We start from the raw sequence: 17,043 nt of genomic DNA, 5'->3' as shown, positions 1-17,043 counted from the left end.
GATGATATTTGAAGGGAAGGGAGTTGAGGAAAATTAATATTATGCTCTATCATTTAAAAATCAGTATTCCTCCATAATACATCCTATTCCCCATTTTACCACACCCCATTTCTCAATCTAACTCAAAAGACAGTCTCTCCCAGTCCAAACTAAAGGTTTGGTTGAATTATGTGATCACTCCTAGCCCCTTGGGGCAGCTGTTTGCTAATCAGTCTATTCTTGCTTCTTAAACAAAGAACCAACTTCTGTGGGGCCTCTCCCCAGAGGACAGCTTTCCTGTTCATTCCCTTTCTTTGTCTTAGGGGTATTTTGGTTTCTAAGGGAAAGATTAAAGGGTGAAGATTGGGGTGGGGGGGGTGATCCAGAATAGGTTGGTTCTGATTAAAATTTGTGGGGGGGGGGTGATCCAAAGGCAGTTGATATTGTTGTTGTCTTGTATCTGCCTCCATTTAGGGTTTTCTTGGCAAAGATACTGGAGTGGTTTGTCATTTTCTTCTCCATCTCATTTTACAGATGAAGAACTAAGGCAAACAGAATTAAGTGACTTATCTAGGGCCACATAACCAAAGGTCAACTTTGAACTCAGATCATGATTTATTGCTAGCAGTGAAAAGTATTTCATTTCATACAGATTGTTAGAGAAATTTTGGGCAGGCAGAATGTATTGAAGGGACTACAATTTGGAATTTGGTTAGATATATAATAAATATATAATAAATAATAAATATATTTCATTAGTTTATTCAAAATGCTATTTTAATAGGCATTGCTTTTCTGAAAGAAAAATTGAATTAATTAAAAAACTTGGAGGTATTAAGTTATGCCCAATATAATCTGTTTTAAATAAGAGAAAATCTAGTGTTAAAAATCCAGATATTTAAGTCCAGTTGTTTCTTTTGAAAAAAATATGAATTGTTGGACATGTGAGGAAAAGATATGGTCCCTTAGCCCCTTGAGCTCAGTAGAACTTTGTTAATTTTGCTTCATAGAATGCCTCACTCAGTCCCTGGGCCACAAGCATTGGTTCTTATTGTCAAACATAAATTTTCTTTTATTAGGAAGACAATGTGGTATAGTGGACAAACAATGAATCAGGTCTGAATTTTATTCACTCTTCTAACACTAACTTTTTATAGGTAAAAAATTTAACCTTAGTATCTTCAGGGTCTGGTATTTAAATTCTCCATTCTAGTTCCAAATTCAATTTTATAATTCTAAATATGGAAAAAGTTAAGTAAGATTGAAATTCACTTTATTTTACTAAAACAATTTGAATAATCAGTTAATTATTTTTCCTTATATGGTACCTTCTAGAACTGCATAAAATTTTAAATATTTCATCCAAATTTTAAATAATATACAGTTCAAAGAATATCCCACAAAGCAGAATAGATATAATTCTTATGGCAATGGCACAAGGATCAAAGAAGAGACAGGATTGATGTTCAGCTTGGATAGGGTGATTGTAAGGAGGATGGTGAAGAAGCTCTTGTTAAGTTTCTGGTTTGACTTTTTGTTATTGTGTTTTTATTTATTTACTTTGGTCAGGGTTAATGCAGAGAATTTTTAGATTGAAATGCACATAATAAGAATGATTAATAAGGATTTAATCACAATATAAGGAGGAAAATAGTGAGAGAGTGCTTCATGAGTTCATCATAGACTCAGGTGAAAGTATTAAAAGAAAAGAAAGATGTTAATTGCTGATTTCCCATGAGTGATTTTCTTTTTTTTCTTTTTGAAAGATTTTATTTATTTTGAATTTTACAATTTTTCCCCTAATCTCTCTTCCCTCACACCCCCCCACAGAAAGCAGTCTATTAGTCTTTACATTGTTTCCATGGTATACACTGATCTAAATTAAATATGATGAGAAAGAAATCATATCCTTAAGGAAGAAACAAAGTATGAGATATAGCAGAATTACAGAATTTTTTAAAATTAAAGGTAATAGTCTTTCCCATAAGTGATTTTCAAAAAATCATTCATTATATCTCAGTATCAGAAATGCCATGGAATAAGAGATACTTCTCCCAAATCCACCAGCAGTGGGGATTATGGTAGTTTTTCTTGGAGAATTTTTGAAGAAAAGTACTGGAAAGGGGGCAGAATTTAATTCATACAGCCTTCCATCTTGGTGCCATATGAGAAGATGCTAGATATGAGGAATATGGGGGGTGTTTGGGTTCCACAAGAATGTAAAGGGAGAATTGTTAGTTTACATTATAAAGACTGGGGTCTGCCTATATTGTTGCCTATGGGCAGGTAGCCTCAATCTGATCAAAAACTGAGATTAGGCCAAATCTGCCCCACCTCTTCTAAATTAACCTAGGGTCTTCAACATTATTTTCAAATGTTCAAGGAGGTGGTGACTTTTGCTTATTAGTGTAATGAGCAGGGCGGGGAAAATGTATGGAGACCAATGTATCAATTAGTGACCCCAGCCAATGATTGGCATGAAGGGGAAGTAACAAAACCTTTCAAACTGCATAAAAGACTCACATTTCTGGAATTCCTCACCTCCTCCCACATTGAAAGATGTGTGCCTCTTTTTTTATTAAGCTGTTTTAATAAAAAAAAATTTTTTAATCACTTTGAGCTAAGTATTCAGGAACCATTTATAACAATTTGGGCACTCATTCCAAGATATTATAATGTAAATCTCTTTTCCCAGTAGAACACAAGAAAATAATGCATGTGAATGGCTTCATTTCAAGCCCACTTTCTTGGTGTCCTCTGCAGGGAAAATATCTCAGAGATTCCTAGGAAAATTGGTCCAGGGTTTGGAGCTGAGAGTGATTAAAATGTCTGGGGGGAAGGGGTAAGAACCATGGTAAGGGGCGATGTCCAGGGTGGTGGGGTGGTAGCCAGAACCACTCTGGCTGACTGAGAAGTCCACCAGGTGAGAGATCTGTCCCAAAGGAGAGACCAGAGGATAATAGGGTGCCTCAACGGGAGAAAGGGGAACTTAGGGTTCCCTCTCAGGAAATTTTCCCAAAATCTTAAAGCCCATCAAGGGAAAGATTGCCAGAGAAATGGGGGGGGGGGGGGCAAGGGAGCAATGTAGTTTGTAGGTAGAAGCCAAAATCCAGAAGGAAGGAAGCTGATTATATCCAGTATGATGTATGAGTGAGTTTGAAAGTTACCTCAGCTGTGTGTGTGTGTGTGTGTGTGTGTGTTTCGTTTATCTGTGTTTGTTAGTTCTGGATCTGGTGACACTGGTCTAAATTTTAAACTGGTAGCTGGGAGTTGGACCAAGGAGTTTTAGAAGGAGCAGCATCCCCCTTGTGGAGCTCAGCCCCTCCCTCATTGAGCTGGCTGTAGCTGTGCTGGAGTGTAGAGTTAAAGAGAAAAGGGGAGAGACTTTTTTTTAAGATTCCAATTCCACTTTTACTTTTTAGAGCAAAAGCTATATTCCAATAGAGGGATGTAAAACATAGCAGCTATATCATTAAAATGCAAGCAGTTAAGGCTGGCTGCCTTTCTTCCCCAATCCTGTTGACTGACTTCTTTGGTCTTATATAGTTCGTGTGGCTCTGCTCCCTCAGGTTTGCTGTCGGCCCTGGATCTAGTTGAAGTGAATCCTCTCTTGGCTACTTCAGAGGAGGAAGTGAAGGCCACAGCTGGGCTGGCTGTGGATGTGATAGCCTCACTTCGGCCAGAAGAGGGAAGGACAGCACGATGGCCGTGACCATCTCCCCACTCCCAGTTCACCATATGAATCGGATAGTGAAGTGTGTTCGAATATAGGAAGTCAGTACTTTTTCCAGTTTCCATAATGGGCATTCCAGAGTTCTATAGAGGCACTTAAAGGGATATTAAAATTGGCAGTCTCAATACTGCTTTCCTGAGAGCATTGTTCTCATAGTTACCTTTAAAAAAAAAATCCCTCCTCATTTTTGGTGATCAATATGACTATATTCTGTAATTGGTTTTATTTAGTTCATTGTGAATTATATATTGGAATACTTTATAAAGTTAAAGAACTAATAAACACAGCATTTGTTACCTTGGTATAGTACCCAGCCTTGTTAACCATTACTTCACATTTTCAATCGCTGTCTGCCTTCTCTCTTACACAGTCTGAGTAACTGCTGGCCCATAACTTTAAAGTTGGTCCTTCAGCTTAGAGATCCACAAGGAGGGTAAGGAGGAGGCAGGGATTTTCATTTTTTTCGAAAGAACTTGTAATAGACTAGGCCTCCCAAGATGGCCAGCTCCAGAAGGATAACCAGGGAAAGCAGCAGCTTATTGGTTGCCACTTTTCTAGACATGGAACATAAGACTTTTCGACTTCTGCTCAAGTTTTCATTTGTATTCACCAGTCTGCTCTTGGTACACTCCAGCTGGTCTCTTTGGTCCCCCAGCTCTTCAATAATCTCAGAACCAATCTGATCTGTCTCTGTGGCAATCCGGTGGGAGCGTTCGATGCTTTCCGTGGCTCGGTTCAGGCTATCAGTGCCTTGCAGAAGTAATACCCTCTGAGACTGCAGCCGATTCATGTGCTCATTCTCTATGGCATATACCCCATAGCTGCTGTCTCCACGGCCCCCGGGTGGCAATGTCAGTGGAGTGCTCCTCACCTCCCGTTGGAGCTTGGCCAGGTCTCTGCGGTAGCTTCTAAGCTTGGCCATCATGGGGTTGCGAAAAGACAGCGGGGCATAGCGCAGTTCCTCTTCCCATTTCTGCCAACGTTTCATTTGCTTCCTGTTGCTTCTCATCAAAATCTCTGATTAACTTCTTTTTCTCTTGGGTCCACCCCCCACCCCCGGTGCCCAGGAGCCTGTCAGGGACCCCTCGCAGGTCGTCCAAGAGCCCGCGGAAGATCTTGTGCAACTTCTCGAAGGGCTCCGAAGACACCGCGGCCACCATGGCGTAGGGCGACCTTCCCCCGCGGTGGCACGGCCGGTCCCGGGCCGAGGGTCCGCTTCTAGCCCTGCGTCGGGATCAACCCGGGCACATAGACTCTGGGAGAGACTCTTAAGGAGAAGAGGTTGTGATTCTGGGAGAGTTTAAGAGAGAAAGAATTTTTAAGGGAAAAATTGAGAAGTTATAGGAGGGAAGATTTCCACTTCTTATGACTGGGAAAGATCCCATGTTTTCTCCTTGGGTTGGGAGAAGTGGGTAGTGGACTGGACACATAGTGGTCTTCATCCCATCTGCCATCTTGTTGCGACTTGAACTCTAAACTAAATTCAGCTGAGGAGTGCCACAACTGTGGGGGGGGGGGGGGGGGGCAGGAGACTTAAAGTGCTTAAGCCTTAAAGGGAAAGACCCAGCCACAGGTGTGATATGTGATTGGGAAAGGAAGAAAAGATAAAATCCAAGGTTTAGGAGACATCATTTATTGAAAGGAAATCATGTTTAATGAATGTCTTGCTCTGACTACTTGGTCTAAAAGTGCTGATCTTCACTCAGTTTTTAAGGATGACCCTTTTCTGAACTAGAGTTTTGGGAAGTATTCTGAGGGTTTTAAAAGAGAGTTATTAGTGTTACATTCTGACAAAATCTGTACAGAATGGGAAGAATTAAATAACTTAGATTGTTAAAGTAGTTTGGGATTTTAAACTCAATTGTAACATTTTAAGTTAAAGGAAAGTGGTACTGTGTTACTAAGAAGAAATTATATTATCAGGGATATTTACTGATTTCTTTTGGGAAAAAGCTCTGATTTGTTTTAATGTTAAGCTTAACAATGTGATAACAATTATATTTTTATTTTGAATGGAGTTTGTGGAATGTGAGTGCTGGATTCTCTGTACAAAGTACTCTAAAGTTTTTTTTATCAAACTAAACTACTGGGAAGTTCAGTTGTATAGTTGATAGCAAACTAAATGAACTGAGGTTTCATCTAATGATTTAGTTCTTTGCTATCAGATTAACCACGGTATAAATAAGAATTGCATTGGGGTTTTACATATATCATATGTATGAGCTTAGATTCTTGGAGGATTTGGGTACATCTGATGTTGGGGCTCTGCCTGATGACTGAAGAAATAGCAATTGTATGGTCCTGCTGTAAGATAATTTATTGATGAGTAAGATGCATCGATCAGTTATGTGATATTCTTTTGTAGCAGCAGATTATATTATATCTTGTGAACATAAAAGCTATTTGAATACTCAAATGTTAAAGCCTGGAATTACTATGTGATTGTTTTGAAGGGGTAATAAGTGAAATATCAAAAATTATGACCCCTTTTGGGATAGATCTGTGGGTTCATGCATAACATAATAATGCAAATATTATTTTGTACAATCTAGAAATTCATGTAGCATTTTTGCTGCTGTTCTGTTATATTAGAACTAATAACACAAGTTGAGAAATTTAAAGTTATCTTGTTTTAATGGTTTGAGACAACTCTGCATGTAATGATTTGTATATTAAGGATGGTCAGTAGTTAAGCAAGTTTATATATAGAAATTTTTCAGTTTTATATATATATAAATTCAATTATATATGTTAACTGGGACTATTTTGGTTATATATGTATATATGTATACATCTGTATACATAATATATACATATATATATATATAAAACTTTAAATTTCTGAACATGTAATATTATATGGTTGTTTGCTTTGAAGTAAAAGCACCTAGGTAATATGAGAAAGATAAACACAAGAAAGATAATTTGAGATTTTTCTGTGACAATATCTAGCTTAATTGCTATGTGAGATTTTAGGAGATGATAGGCAATCTCCTAGCCAAGGGAGGGATTTATTTGTTGTAAAATGAAATAGGCTAGAAGGGATCTCTAGCCAAGAGGAATCTGATATACCATTTATTTTTATTTTTTTTATTTCTGTACAGATGATGTTTTTGTAAACACTAGTAAGAGATACTTGTTTAAGAGTAAACATGATACCCCCCTAGCCCAAAAATATAGACTTTCATGAGCAATACAGTAAAGGAAAGAGAAAAGATAAAAATTAAAAATAAAATAAAATGTACTTCAGTCTGTGTTCCAACACCACCAAGCTCTGTCGCAGGTGGATCACATTCTTTTTTTTTTTTAGGTTTTTTTTTTGCAAGGCAATAGGGTTAAGTGGCTTGCCCAAGGACACACAGCTAAGTAATTATTAAGTGTCTGAGGCTAGATTTGAACTCAAGTACTCCTGACTCCAAGCTAGCCACCCTGAATCACATTCTTTATGATAAGTGCATCACAAAAGCTACTTCCATATTTTTCCACTGCTGCCATTGCTGGTTGCAACTCCCTCCATTCATACCACCCCACTACCTTGTACTATATTTTCTCTCTCCTTTCACTCTCTTCCTCTTCTTAAATGTGCTTTAGGGTAGCTGAGTGTCACAGCAGACTGATCACCAACCCCAGGACCAAGAGGACCCAAGCTCATATACCACCCCTCAGGCCCAGAAACCATCCACCCCTGTGGTCCCAGACAGGCCATCCAATCCCAGCCCCTTGCAAGAAGTAAAAAAAGAAAATGTGTTATATCTGACCGCTCTCTCCCATGGTCCACTCTTTCCTCCATCACTCACATCCCTCCCTTCCCCCATACCCCTTCTCTCCTTTTTACTCTAGATGTCTATACCCCATTGAATATATATGCTGTTTCCTATCCGAGCCACCTCTGATAAGAGTGAAGGTTCCCTCATTCCCCCTCCCCTTCCCCCCCTCCATATCATTGCAATAGCTCATTGCAATTAAAAAAATCTTATTATAAGAAATATCAGCCTATTCCACCTCTCCTTTCTTTTGCTCCCATTACATTTCCCTTTTAGTCATTGACTCCATTTTTAAAAAATATTGTATCTTCAAATTCTGCTCTCTCCTATGCTTCATCTATAAAAGCTCCTTCTATCTGTTCTGTTAATTGATAAGTTTCATATGAGTATTATCAGTATCATTTTTCTATGCAGAAATACATATAGTTCATCATCATTAAGTCCCTCATATTTTACCCTTCTCTGTTCTCTATGATTCATCTGAGTCTTGTATTTGAAAGTCAAACTTTCTATTCAACTCTGGTCATTTCAATAGGAACATTTGAAATTCCCCTGGTTCATTGAAAGTCCATCTTTTTCCCTGGAAGAGGATGTTCAGTTTTGCTGGGTAGTTGATTCTTGTGTGCATTCTGAGCTATTTTGCCTTCTGGAATATTATATTCCAAGCCCTATGAGTCCTTAATATAGTTGCTGCTAAGTCCTATGTGATCCTGACTACAGTTCCACGATATCTGACTTGTGTCCTTCTGGCTGCTTGTAATATTTTCTCTTTGACTTGGGAGTTCTGGAACTTGGCTATAATATTCTTGGGAGTTGGGATTTTTGGGGTATAATATTCCTGGGGGTTGGTTTTTTGGGGATCTCTTTTCCAGGGGAGATTGGTGTATTCTCTCAATTTCTATTTTGCTATCTGCTTCTAGGATATCAGGGCAATTTTCCTGTAGGAATTCTTTAAAAATGAGGTCAAGGCTCTTTTCCTGATCATAACTTTCAGGTATCTTAATAATTTTTAAATTATCTTTTCTAAATCTGTTTTCCAGATGAGTTGTTTTTTCAATGAGATGTTTCACATTTTCTTCTAATTTTTCATTCTTTTGGTGTTGAAGTATTGTGTCTTGACTTTTCGTAAAGTCAGCTTCCTTTAGCTCCATTCTACATCTGAAGGATTTGTTTTTCTCAAAGAGCTTGCTTATCTCTTTTTCCATTTGTCCAATTCTGCTTTTTAAAGCATTCTTCTCCTCACTAAGATTTTGAACTGTTTTATCCATTTGACTATGCTGGTTTTTAACATGTTATTTTCTTCATTTTTGGATATCCCTTGACTAAGCTGCTGACTTCTTTTTCATGTTTTTCCTGCTTCTCTCTCATTCTTTTCCCAATTTTTCTTCTATCTCCCTTACTTGATTTTCAAAATATTTTTTGAGCTCTGTCATAGCCTGAACCCAATTTCTGTTTTTCTTGGAGTCTTTAGATGAAGAACCTTGTACTTCCTCATTTTCAGATTGAGTATTTTTATCCTTGATGGGATCATAGACAATGTATTTCTCAATAGTGTTCCTCTTTTTTCTCTGTTTACTCATTTCCCCAGCCTGTGCCTGGTTTTGGGGTGCTTCCTGAGCTTTTGAGTATTATTGGGGACACCCCCCCCACAAGGATCTCAGTGTGTGAAGCTCTGTCTTCCCTCCTGGTCTGTGAATGACTACAAGCACACCTCTCTGATACGGGGCGGAGGTGGGGGCCCCTGCTGTTCTATGGGGGTCCTAGACTCTGATCAGGATCTGAATGTGGTCAGAGCCCCAGAGTCCTGTTCCAGGTACAGAGAAAAGACCTCAGAAGTCTCTTTCCACCCCACTACCTTTGGTAGGCTGAGCACTCAAGGCTCAGTTGCCTGGGGAACTCCTGTTTACCCACTCCACCTGCTTCCGCTTCCTGGATCTGGGCTGCCAAGGTGGCTGCTGCTGCTCACTGAGTGCCCTGAGGGCTGGGCTTCACATGCTCCCTCTGGCAGAGGTCCCCCACTGATATTCCAAGTTGTGCTTGGTGCTCCCGGGGGTGTGGGTCAGGAAACTGCCCCTGCTGCCATGAGCCATGGCTCCCAGCACCCTGGGGCTGCCTCCAGGAGGCTGAAATTCCTTCATTCTGTCAGGCTGCCCCTGTAACCCCGTGGAGTGGAGACTTTCCACTATTTTCCAGGTTACTTTGATCTGGAGAATTGCCTCACTGGTTCCCTCTGTGGGTTCTGTCTCTCTAAAATTTAGTGAGAGTCATAATTTTATTATTTTTAAAATATTATGGAGAAAACACCTAAGAGAGGCTCTTCTCCTGTTGCCATCTTGGCTCCACCCCCAATATGCCATTTTTATGTAGAGATAGAGTAGATACGATTTCAGACAATGGGATGTGTGTCTGAAGATCAGAGGTCTCAAGTAAGAGGTAGGAGATGAAGCATGTAGGACCAGCCATAGTTAGAATTCCTGGTTTTAACAAGAATCCTGGAAGGACATTCAGAGCTTTAAGTAGGGGATTCATTCATTGGGACCCCATTAAGACTACAACTGGAATTTAGCGAATTAGACTCCCTCATAATTCTAACTGGGTAAAACAACTATTTTAGATCATGGGACTTTTAATCAATTTTCTCTTTTTATGTTGGATAGCAGGATGGTCAGCAAAAAGGAAATGTTACTGGGTAAATGTGTTGTTCTTGGAGCCAAGGAAGACAAAGGGCTGAATATTTGGGGCGAAAGGTATATACAGTCAAAGGGCAGCTTTTCAGTGTGGTCTGATGCTGGATCCTATTGACTTGATTTTCCCAAAGTGACATTTGGATAATGTCACCTGGTAGAATAAATCTGGCCTAAGACATTTGACTACCCCCATTGCAGAACTTCCGGCCAAGATGGAAGAGAGAAGACAGGCACAGTGCTAAAGTCTCCTGATCTCTTCCTCATCTATCACATGAAACAAACCTCTTAAAAGAAATGTGACCCAAAAACCCAGAAAGAAAAGCCAGGAGAAAGAACATCTACCTCGGGATTTGTCTCCTGCAGCAGCTTTGGCAGAATTCGGGTGGGTGAGTCTGGGCTCAGAGGGAGGATCAGCCCGGATCAGCCAGATTAACAGCTGAATTGAAACCAGGAGTCTGAGGTCCTGAGAGCTGGACCTGCTGGATCAGAGGTGGGGCTGGATGACAGGGGCTTGGGTAGGTGGGGCAGCAGAGGTGTTGGTGTTGGTGCTGTCCCCCTGGAGCTTGGGGACGGGGCTGGGGGGAGAGTTCTGGTGCAGGAGAGCTGCAGACACCATCCCTGGGCTCCTCTGGTCTGAGGAACTCTGAGTCCCATTACAGCTCAGACCTCTTCCCAGAGCAAACAAATGCAAACTACTTCTGCCTCAGGCTCAGGTGTGTGAGCAGAAGAACCAGCTCAGCTGAGGAATGACCTCCGGCCAGGGTAAAGCCCACCATTGATTGAAGGCAAAAGAATTCAATAGCTCCAAATCCTCCCTTCAAGGGAAGGGAGAAGGCCTCAATCAAGGTCACAGATACTCCAGAGAAAGTAACCAACACCTCCTACTGGCCAGCCAGAGGAACTGCACTCAGTGAGTAAAGCCTTTAGGGATCCCAAGCCCCAGTGAACTAGCCCCCCCACAACTCAAGGTCTTAGCAAAATGAAGAAGGGTCAGCAGAAAAGTGGATCCATAGAAAAATTCCTGGAAGGGAAAGACCCCAACTCAGAGAGACTTGGAACCTCTGAGGAGAATACAATCTGGTCTCCAGCACAGAAAGACTTCCTTGAAGAAATAAGGAAGGAGCTTAAAAATTTGGGAGAGACAATTAATACTTTGCAACAAGAAAACAAAACCTTAGAAAGTACAAAACACAAAAAGAAAATAAATCTCTCAGATTATCAATTGGACAATTACAAAATGAGAATAATTCTCTCAGATCCTCAAATGAGCAAATGCAAAAAGAAATTAATTCTCTCAAAACCTCAAGTGGTCAAATGGAAAGTTCTTTCAAAAGTAGATTTGACCAATTGCAAAAGGAGTTGCAAAAGGTTAATGAAGAAAACTCCTCCCCCCAAAAAAAGAATGGAGTCTACAGAAACTAATGACTCCATGAGACAGCAAGAGTCAGTTAAACAAAATCAAAAAATAGAAAAAATAGAAGCAAATGTAAAATACCTCATCAACAAAACCACTGACCTCAAGGATAGATCGAGGAGGGGCAACCTGAAAAATTATAGGACTTCCTGAAAACATTGAAGAGAAAAAAAGCCTGGACTTAATATTGCAGGATCTAGTGATGGAAAACTGCCCTGATATCATGGAATCGGAGGGCAAAGTAGTTATTGAAAGAGTACATCGATCCTCACCAGAAAAAGATCCTAAAATGAAAACACCAAGGAATTTTGTGGCCAAACTCCAGAACTATCAGATAAAAGAGAAAATCCTGCAAGCAGCTGGAAAGAAACACTTTAAATATCAAGGAGCCACAGTAAGGATCACTTAAGACCTGGTTGCATCAACATTAAGGGATGGAAGGGCCTGGAATGAGATATTTCGAAGAGCAAGGGAGCTTGGAATGCAGCCAAGAATCTACTTTCCTGCAAAGTTGAGCCTTCTCTTCCAGGGAAAAAGATGGATATTTAACAAACTGGAAGAATTCCAAAAATTTCTGATGAAAAGACCAGAGCTAAACAGAAAATTTGGACATCAAACAGGAGGTTCAAGAGACACATGAAAAGGCAAAACAAAAAAAAGGGGGGGTTGGTAAAAGGAGAATAATTAGTAATAAGTGGTAATAAGTATTAAGTTATGAGGTTCAAATTAAGAACCTCTTTTGTTGTTTGGTATTTTCTGTTCTAAGAAATAAAATTTCATTATAGAAATCAGGTATGATCAAGGAATGCTGTTGAGCAGTTGTTTATGATACCTGCAACCCTATGGGGTTTTGCAAACAGGAAAGGCTGAAAGAACAACAGTCATTGGTGTGAGCTGAAGTGCGATTCTCCTGAATCATTTTCCCTAAGATGGCATTTATATTATCGCACCTGACTGACTTTAAGACTGTCTCAGTACAATTGTTCAGCTACATAACTTTGACCTGGAATTAATATCAACATAAGGAAACACAATATTAGACACAATATTAAATCCTTTTCTTATAGCCAATACTGAAGCACATCTAAATTACTATAGTAAGATGCAGATATAAGAGTTGAGCCATTTGGATTACTATTTGCTATGTTCTAAACAGATAACTGATCAAGTGCTTATCTTTGGCATCTATTACTAGCTGTATATTCCCAAATTAGTAAAGATCCTTTAATCTTTCATAATACAACAGGGGTAATTAGGCAAATGATAAAGACTGGTGAAATCAGGATATGATTCTATTATTTAACAAATAGTATAATTCTTTTCATTCTGTTTTAAGGAAAGGAACATTAGGAAAATTATTTGTATGAGAAGGATGGAATCTGAATGTAGAGCAAAGGTTTCACCTTTCTTTTTGTTTTTGGATTTTTGTAAGGCAATGGGGCTATGTGACTTGCCCAAGGTCACACAGTTAAGTATCTGAGAGTCTGAGGCTGGATTTGGACTTGTATTCTCTTCACCACCTAGCTGCTGCCCCTGCCTATATCTCTTAACGATCCTTGGTCTGATTTATTTTGCTTCAAACTGTGCCATTTCCCTCCATTATGCCTCTCCTATCACCACACCTTTCTTCATTGTCTGCAGGTGATGCCATAGAATCACTTTGACCAAAAAGAGGGAACTTTGGCCTCAATGACAAATCCCATTGTACCAAGGTTCAGTGTGTATGCTGATATCCTGGAAGGGGAAAGATCCACATTGCTTTTGTGGAAGTCTTTAGCATAACTGATAAAGCACTCCTTTTAACAAAATGTCAGATATCTAGCTTTTTAATTCCATCCTGTATTAATTTTGTTCTGTCCGAAGATGGGGATCCACTTTCTTCTTTGATTGGACAAGCTAGAGGTGGCTTTTTAGGTCCTGCCTCCTGATAGTCAAATTGTACAAAAACACCAGTTGAAGACTCCATTTTAGGGTTTTGATTCTCTAGTTAGATTCCCCCCTACTTCCAACACAGACACCCTTGTAAGCAACAAACTTAGAAAATATCAATAAATACATTTGACTTAATTCTGTTTTGCTGTTTCTTAAGCTCAAACTCTGGAAGTTATTATTTGGCCCTTTTTAGGACAAACTCTGAAGGTTAATACATATTTAATATAATTATTATTTTTAAAAAATCATACTCTTGAAGGTCCTCAGGCTGTACTAGTTACCCAACCCAAGAACTTGCAGCAAAATGCAACCTCATATCTAGAATCTTTCTCCCACTTTTCAATGCCATTGTATCCAAGTTTTAAGGAATAGAAATTTGTTCAGTTTTCAATAGCCAGTGAGGCAACTGCATTTTGTGCTGTGACAGAACCCTGCAAGACAGCAGAGGAACAGAAGGAAAGGGACAAGATATGTTTTAGTTTGCAATGGAGCTCAAACTCCTGTCTCTATCTACTCCCTCACACTGACAAGTTATTCAAATTCCAAATGACAGACATATTCTCAAGCTGTAAAACTACCAAGTGTGGCAGTATTCTAAGCTGATGAAGAAGAGAACTGAGGGAATGGGAGAGGATACCATTTGGAGAATGAGAGGGAAGGAGTAAATAGTAATCCACTAAACCTGAGGGAAAGAGCCAAACATCTAGGTGGGGACCACTTTTTTCCCCCATGAAGGTCATTTGAGGCAGAGAGACCAACCTGTTGAATCATGAATTACACAATATGGGAGAAGGCCAAGACACTTAGTTTTTTAAATTTATTTATTTTTTATAATTTTTCCCCTAATCTTGCTTCCCCCCCCCCACACCACAGAAGACAGTCTGTTAGTCTTTACATTGTTTCCATGGTATAAATTGACCTAAATGGAACATAATGAGAGAGAAATCATATCCTTAAGGAAGAATAAAGTATTGTGCCTGATAGTACCATTAATGGAATGAGCAAGTCCATCAAGGCTGGTCATCACCCCCATGTTGCTGCCAGGGTGCACAATATTCCTCTGGTTCTGCTCATGTCACTCAACATCAGTCCATGCAAATCTTTGCAGGCTTCCCCAAGGTCCCATCCCCCCCGGCTTCCAATAGAACAATAGTGTTCCATCACATACATATACCACATTTTGTTAAGCCATTCCCCAATTGAAGGAAATTTACTTAATTTCCAATTCTTTACCACCACTAACAGAGCTGTTATGAATATTCTTGTGCCATGATTTTTTTAATACATTATGAAAATATTCTTGTTTAAGAGTAAACATAATACCCCTCCTCCAAAAATATAGACCCTCATGAGAAATAAAGTAAATGAAAGAGAAAAAAATGTGTTTCAGTCTGTGTTCTGATACCATCAGTTCTGTCTTGGGTGGATCACATTCTTTATGATAAGTCCATCATAAAAGTTACTTCCATATTTTTCCACTGTTGCTATTGCTGATTGTAATTCCCTCCATCCATTCCTCCCCACTAACATATATTATATTTTTTCTCTCCTTTCACTCTGTCCCTCTTCTAAAATGTGCTTTAGGGTAGCTGAGTGGTTCAGGGGACTGATCACTAGCCCTGAGCCCACACACCACCACTGAGACCCAGCAGCCACTTGGCCCTGTGATCCTGGACAGGCTACCCAATCCCAACTCCTTGCAAGAAATAAAAAAATGTGTTATATCTGACTGTTCTTTCCTATGATTTACTGTCTTCTCTATCAGCCACATCCCTCACCTTCCCCCTTTCCCACTTCTCTCCTTTTTACTCTCGATGTCTATACCCTATTGAGTGTGCATGCTGTTTCTTCTCTGAGCCATTTCTGATGAGAGTGAAGGTTCCCTTATTCCCCTTCATCTTCCCCCCTTCCATATCATTTCAATAGTTTATTGTCAAATATATATATGTACATATATATATATTTTATATGAAATATCAGCCTATTTCACCTCTCCTTTCTCTTACTCCCTTTTAGTCATTGACTCCATTCTTAAAAATATTATATCTTCAAATTCAGCTCTCTCCTGTGCTTCATCTATATAAGTTCCTTCTAGGGGCGGCTAGGTGGCATAGTGGATAAAGCACCGGCCCTGGAGTCAGGAGTACCTGGGTTCAAATCCAGTCTCAGACACTTAGTAATTACCTAGCTGTGTGGCCTTGGGCAAGCCACTTAACCCCGTTTGCCTTGCAAAAATGTAAAAAACTAAAAATAAAAAAAGTTCCTTCTACCTGTTCTATTAAATGAGTATTATCAGTATCATTTTTCTATGCAGAAATACATGCAGTTCATCATCATTAAGTCCCTCATAATTTACCTTCCTCTGCTCTCTATGATTCACCTGAGTCCTGTATTTGAAGGCCAAACTTTCTGTTCGACTCTGGTCATTTCAACAGGAACATTTGAAATTCCCTTGGTTCATTGAAAGTTCATCTTTTCCCTGGAAGAGGATGTTCAGTTTTGCTGGACAGTTGATTCTTGGTTGTATTCTGAGCTCATTTGCCTTATGGAATATTATATTTCTAGCCCTTAATGTAGTTGCTGCTAAGTCCTGTGTGATCCTGACTGCAGCTCCACAATATTTGATTTGTGTCCTTCTGGCGCTTGTAATACTTTCTCTTTGACTTGGGAGTTCTAAAATTTGGCTATAATATTCCTGGGGGTTGTGGTTTTGGGATCTCTTTCCAGGGGAGATTGGTGGATTCTCTCAATTTCTATTTTGCCCTCTGCTTCTAAGATATCAGGGAAATTTTCCTGTAGGAATTCTTCAAAAATGAGGTCAAGGCTCTTTTACTGATCATGACTTAGGGGTGGCTAGGTGGCACAGTGGATAGAGCACCGGCCCTGGAGTCAGGAGTACCTGGGTTCAAATCTGACCTCAGACAATTAATAATTACCTAGCTGTGTGGCCTTGGGCAAGCCACTTAACCCCATTTGCCTTGCAAAAGCCTAAAAAGAAAAATCTCAATTACTGATCATGACTTTCAGGTATCTCAATAATTATTTTTTTAAGTTTTTTGCAAGGCAATGGGGTTAAATGGCTTTCCCAAGGCCACACAGCTATATAATTATTAACTGTCTGAGGCCAGATTTGAACCCAGGTACTCCTGACTCCAGGGCTGGTGCTCTATCCACTGTGCCACCTAGCCACCCCATCCCAATAATTTTTAAATTTTCTTTCCTGGATCTGTTTTCCAGATGAGTTGTTTTTTCAATGAGATGTTTCACATTTTCTTCTAATTTTTCAGTAGTTTGGTGTTGAAGTATTGTGTCTTGACTTCTCATAAAGTCATCAGCTTCCTTTAGCTCCATTTTACATCTGAAGGATTTGTTTTCTTCAGAGAGCTTTCTTATCTCCTTTTCAATCTGGCCAATTCTGCTTTTTCAAGCATTCTTCTCCTCAATAACTTTTTGAACTCTCATCCATTTGACCTATGCTGGTTTTTAACATGCTATTTTCTTCAGCATTTTTTTTGGACCTCCCTTGACTAAGTT

General features: G+C 39.5%; 1 pseudogene; it reads right to left on the bottom strand.

Annotated features, from left to right (window-relative positions):
* Nucleotides 1-4,000: 4,000 nt before the first annotated feature.
* LOC141511487 (vesicle transport through interaction with t-SNAREs homolog 1B pseudogene) lies at nucleotides 4,001-4,872 on the bottom strand (annotated as a pseudogene).
* Nucleotides 4,873-17,043: the final 12,171 nt, after the last annotated feature.

This window comes from Macrotis lagotis, chromosome 2 (genome assembly GCF_037893015.1).
Source record: "Macrotis lagotis isolate mMagLag1 chromosome 2, bilby.v1.9.chrom.fasta, whole genome shotgun sequence".
NCBI lineage: Eukaryota > Metazoa > Chordata > Mammalia > Peramelemorphia > Peramelidae > Macrotis > Macrotis lagotis.
Note: the sequence above shows the minus strand (reverse complement) of the source record. Positions and strands in the feature narration are given on the sequence as shown.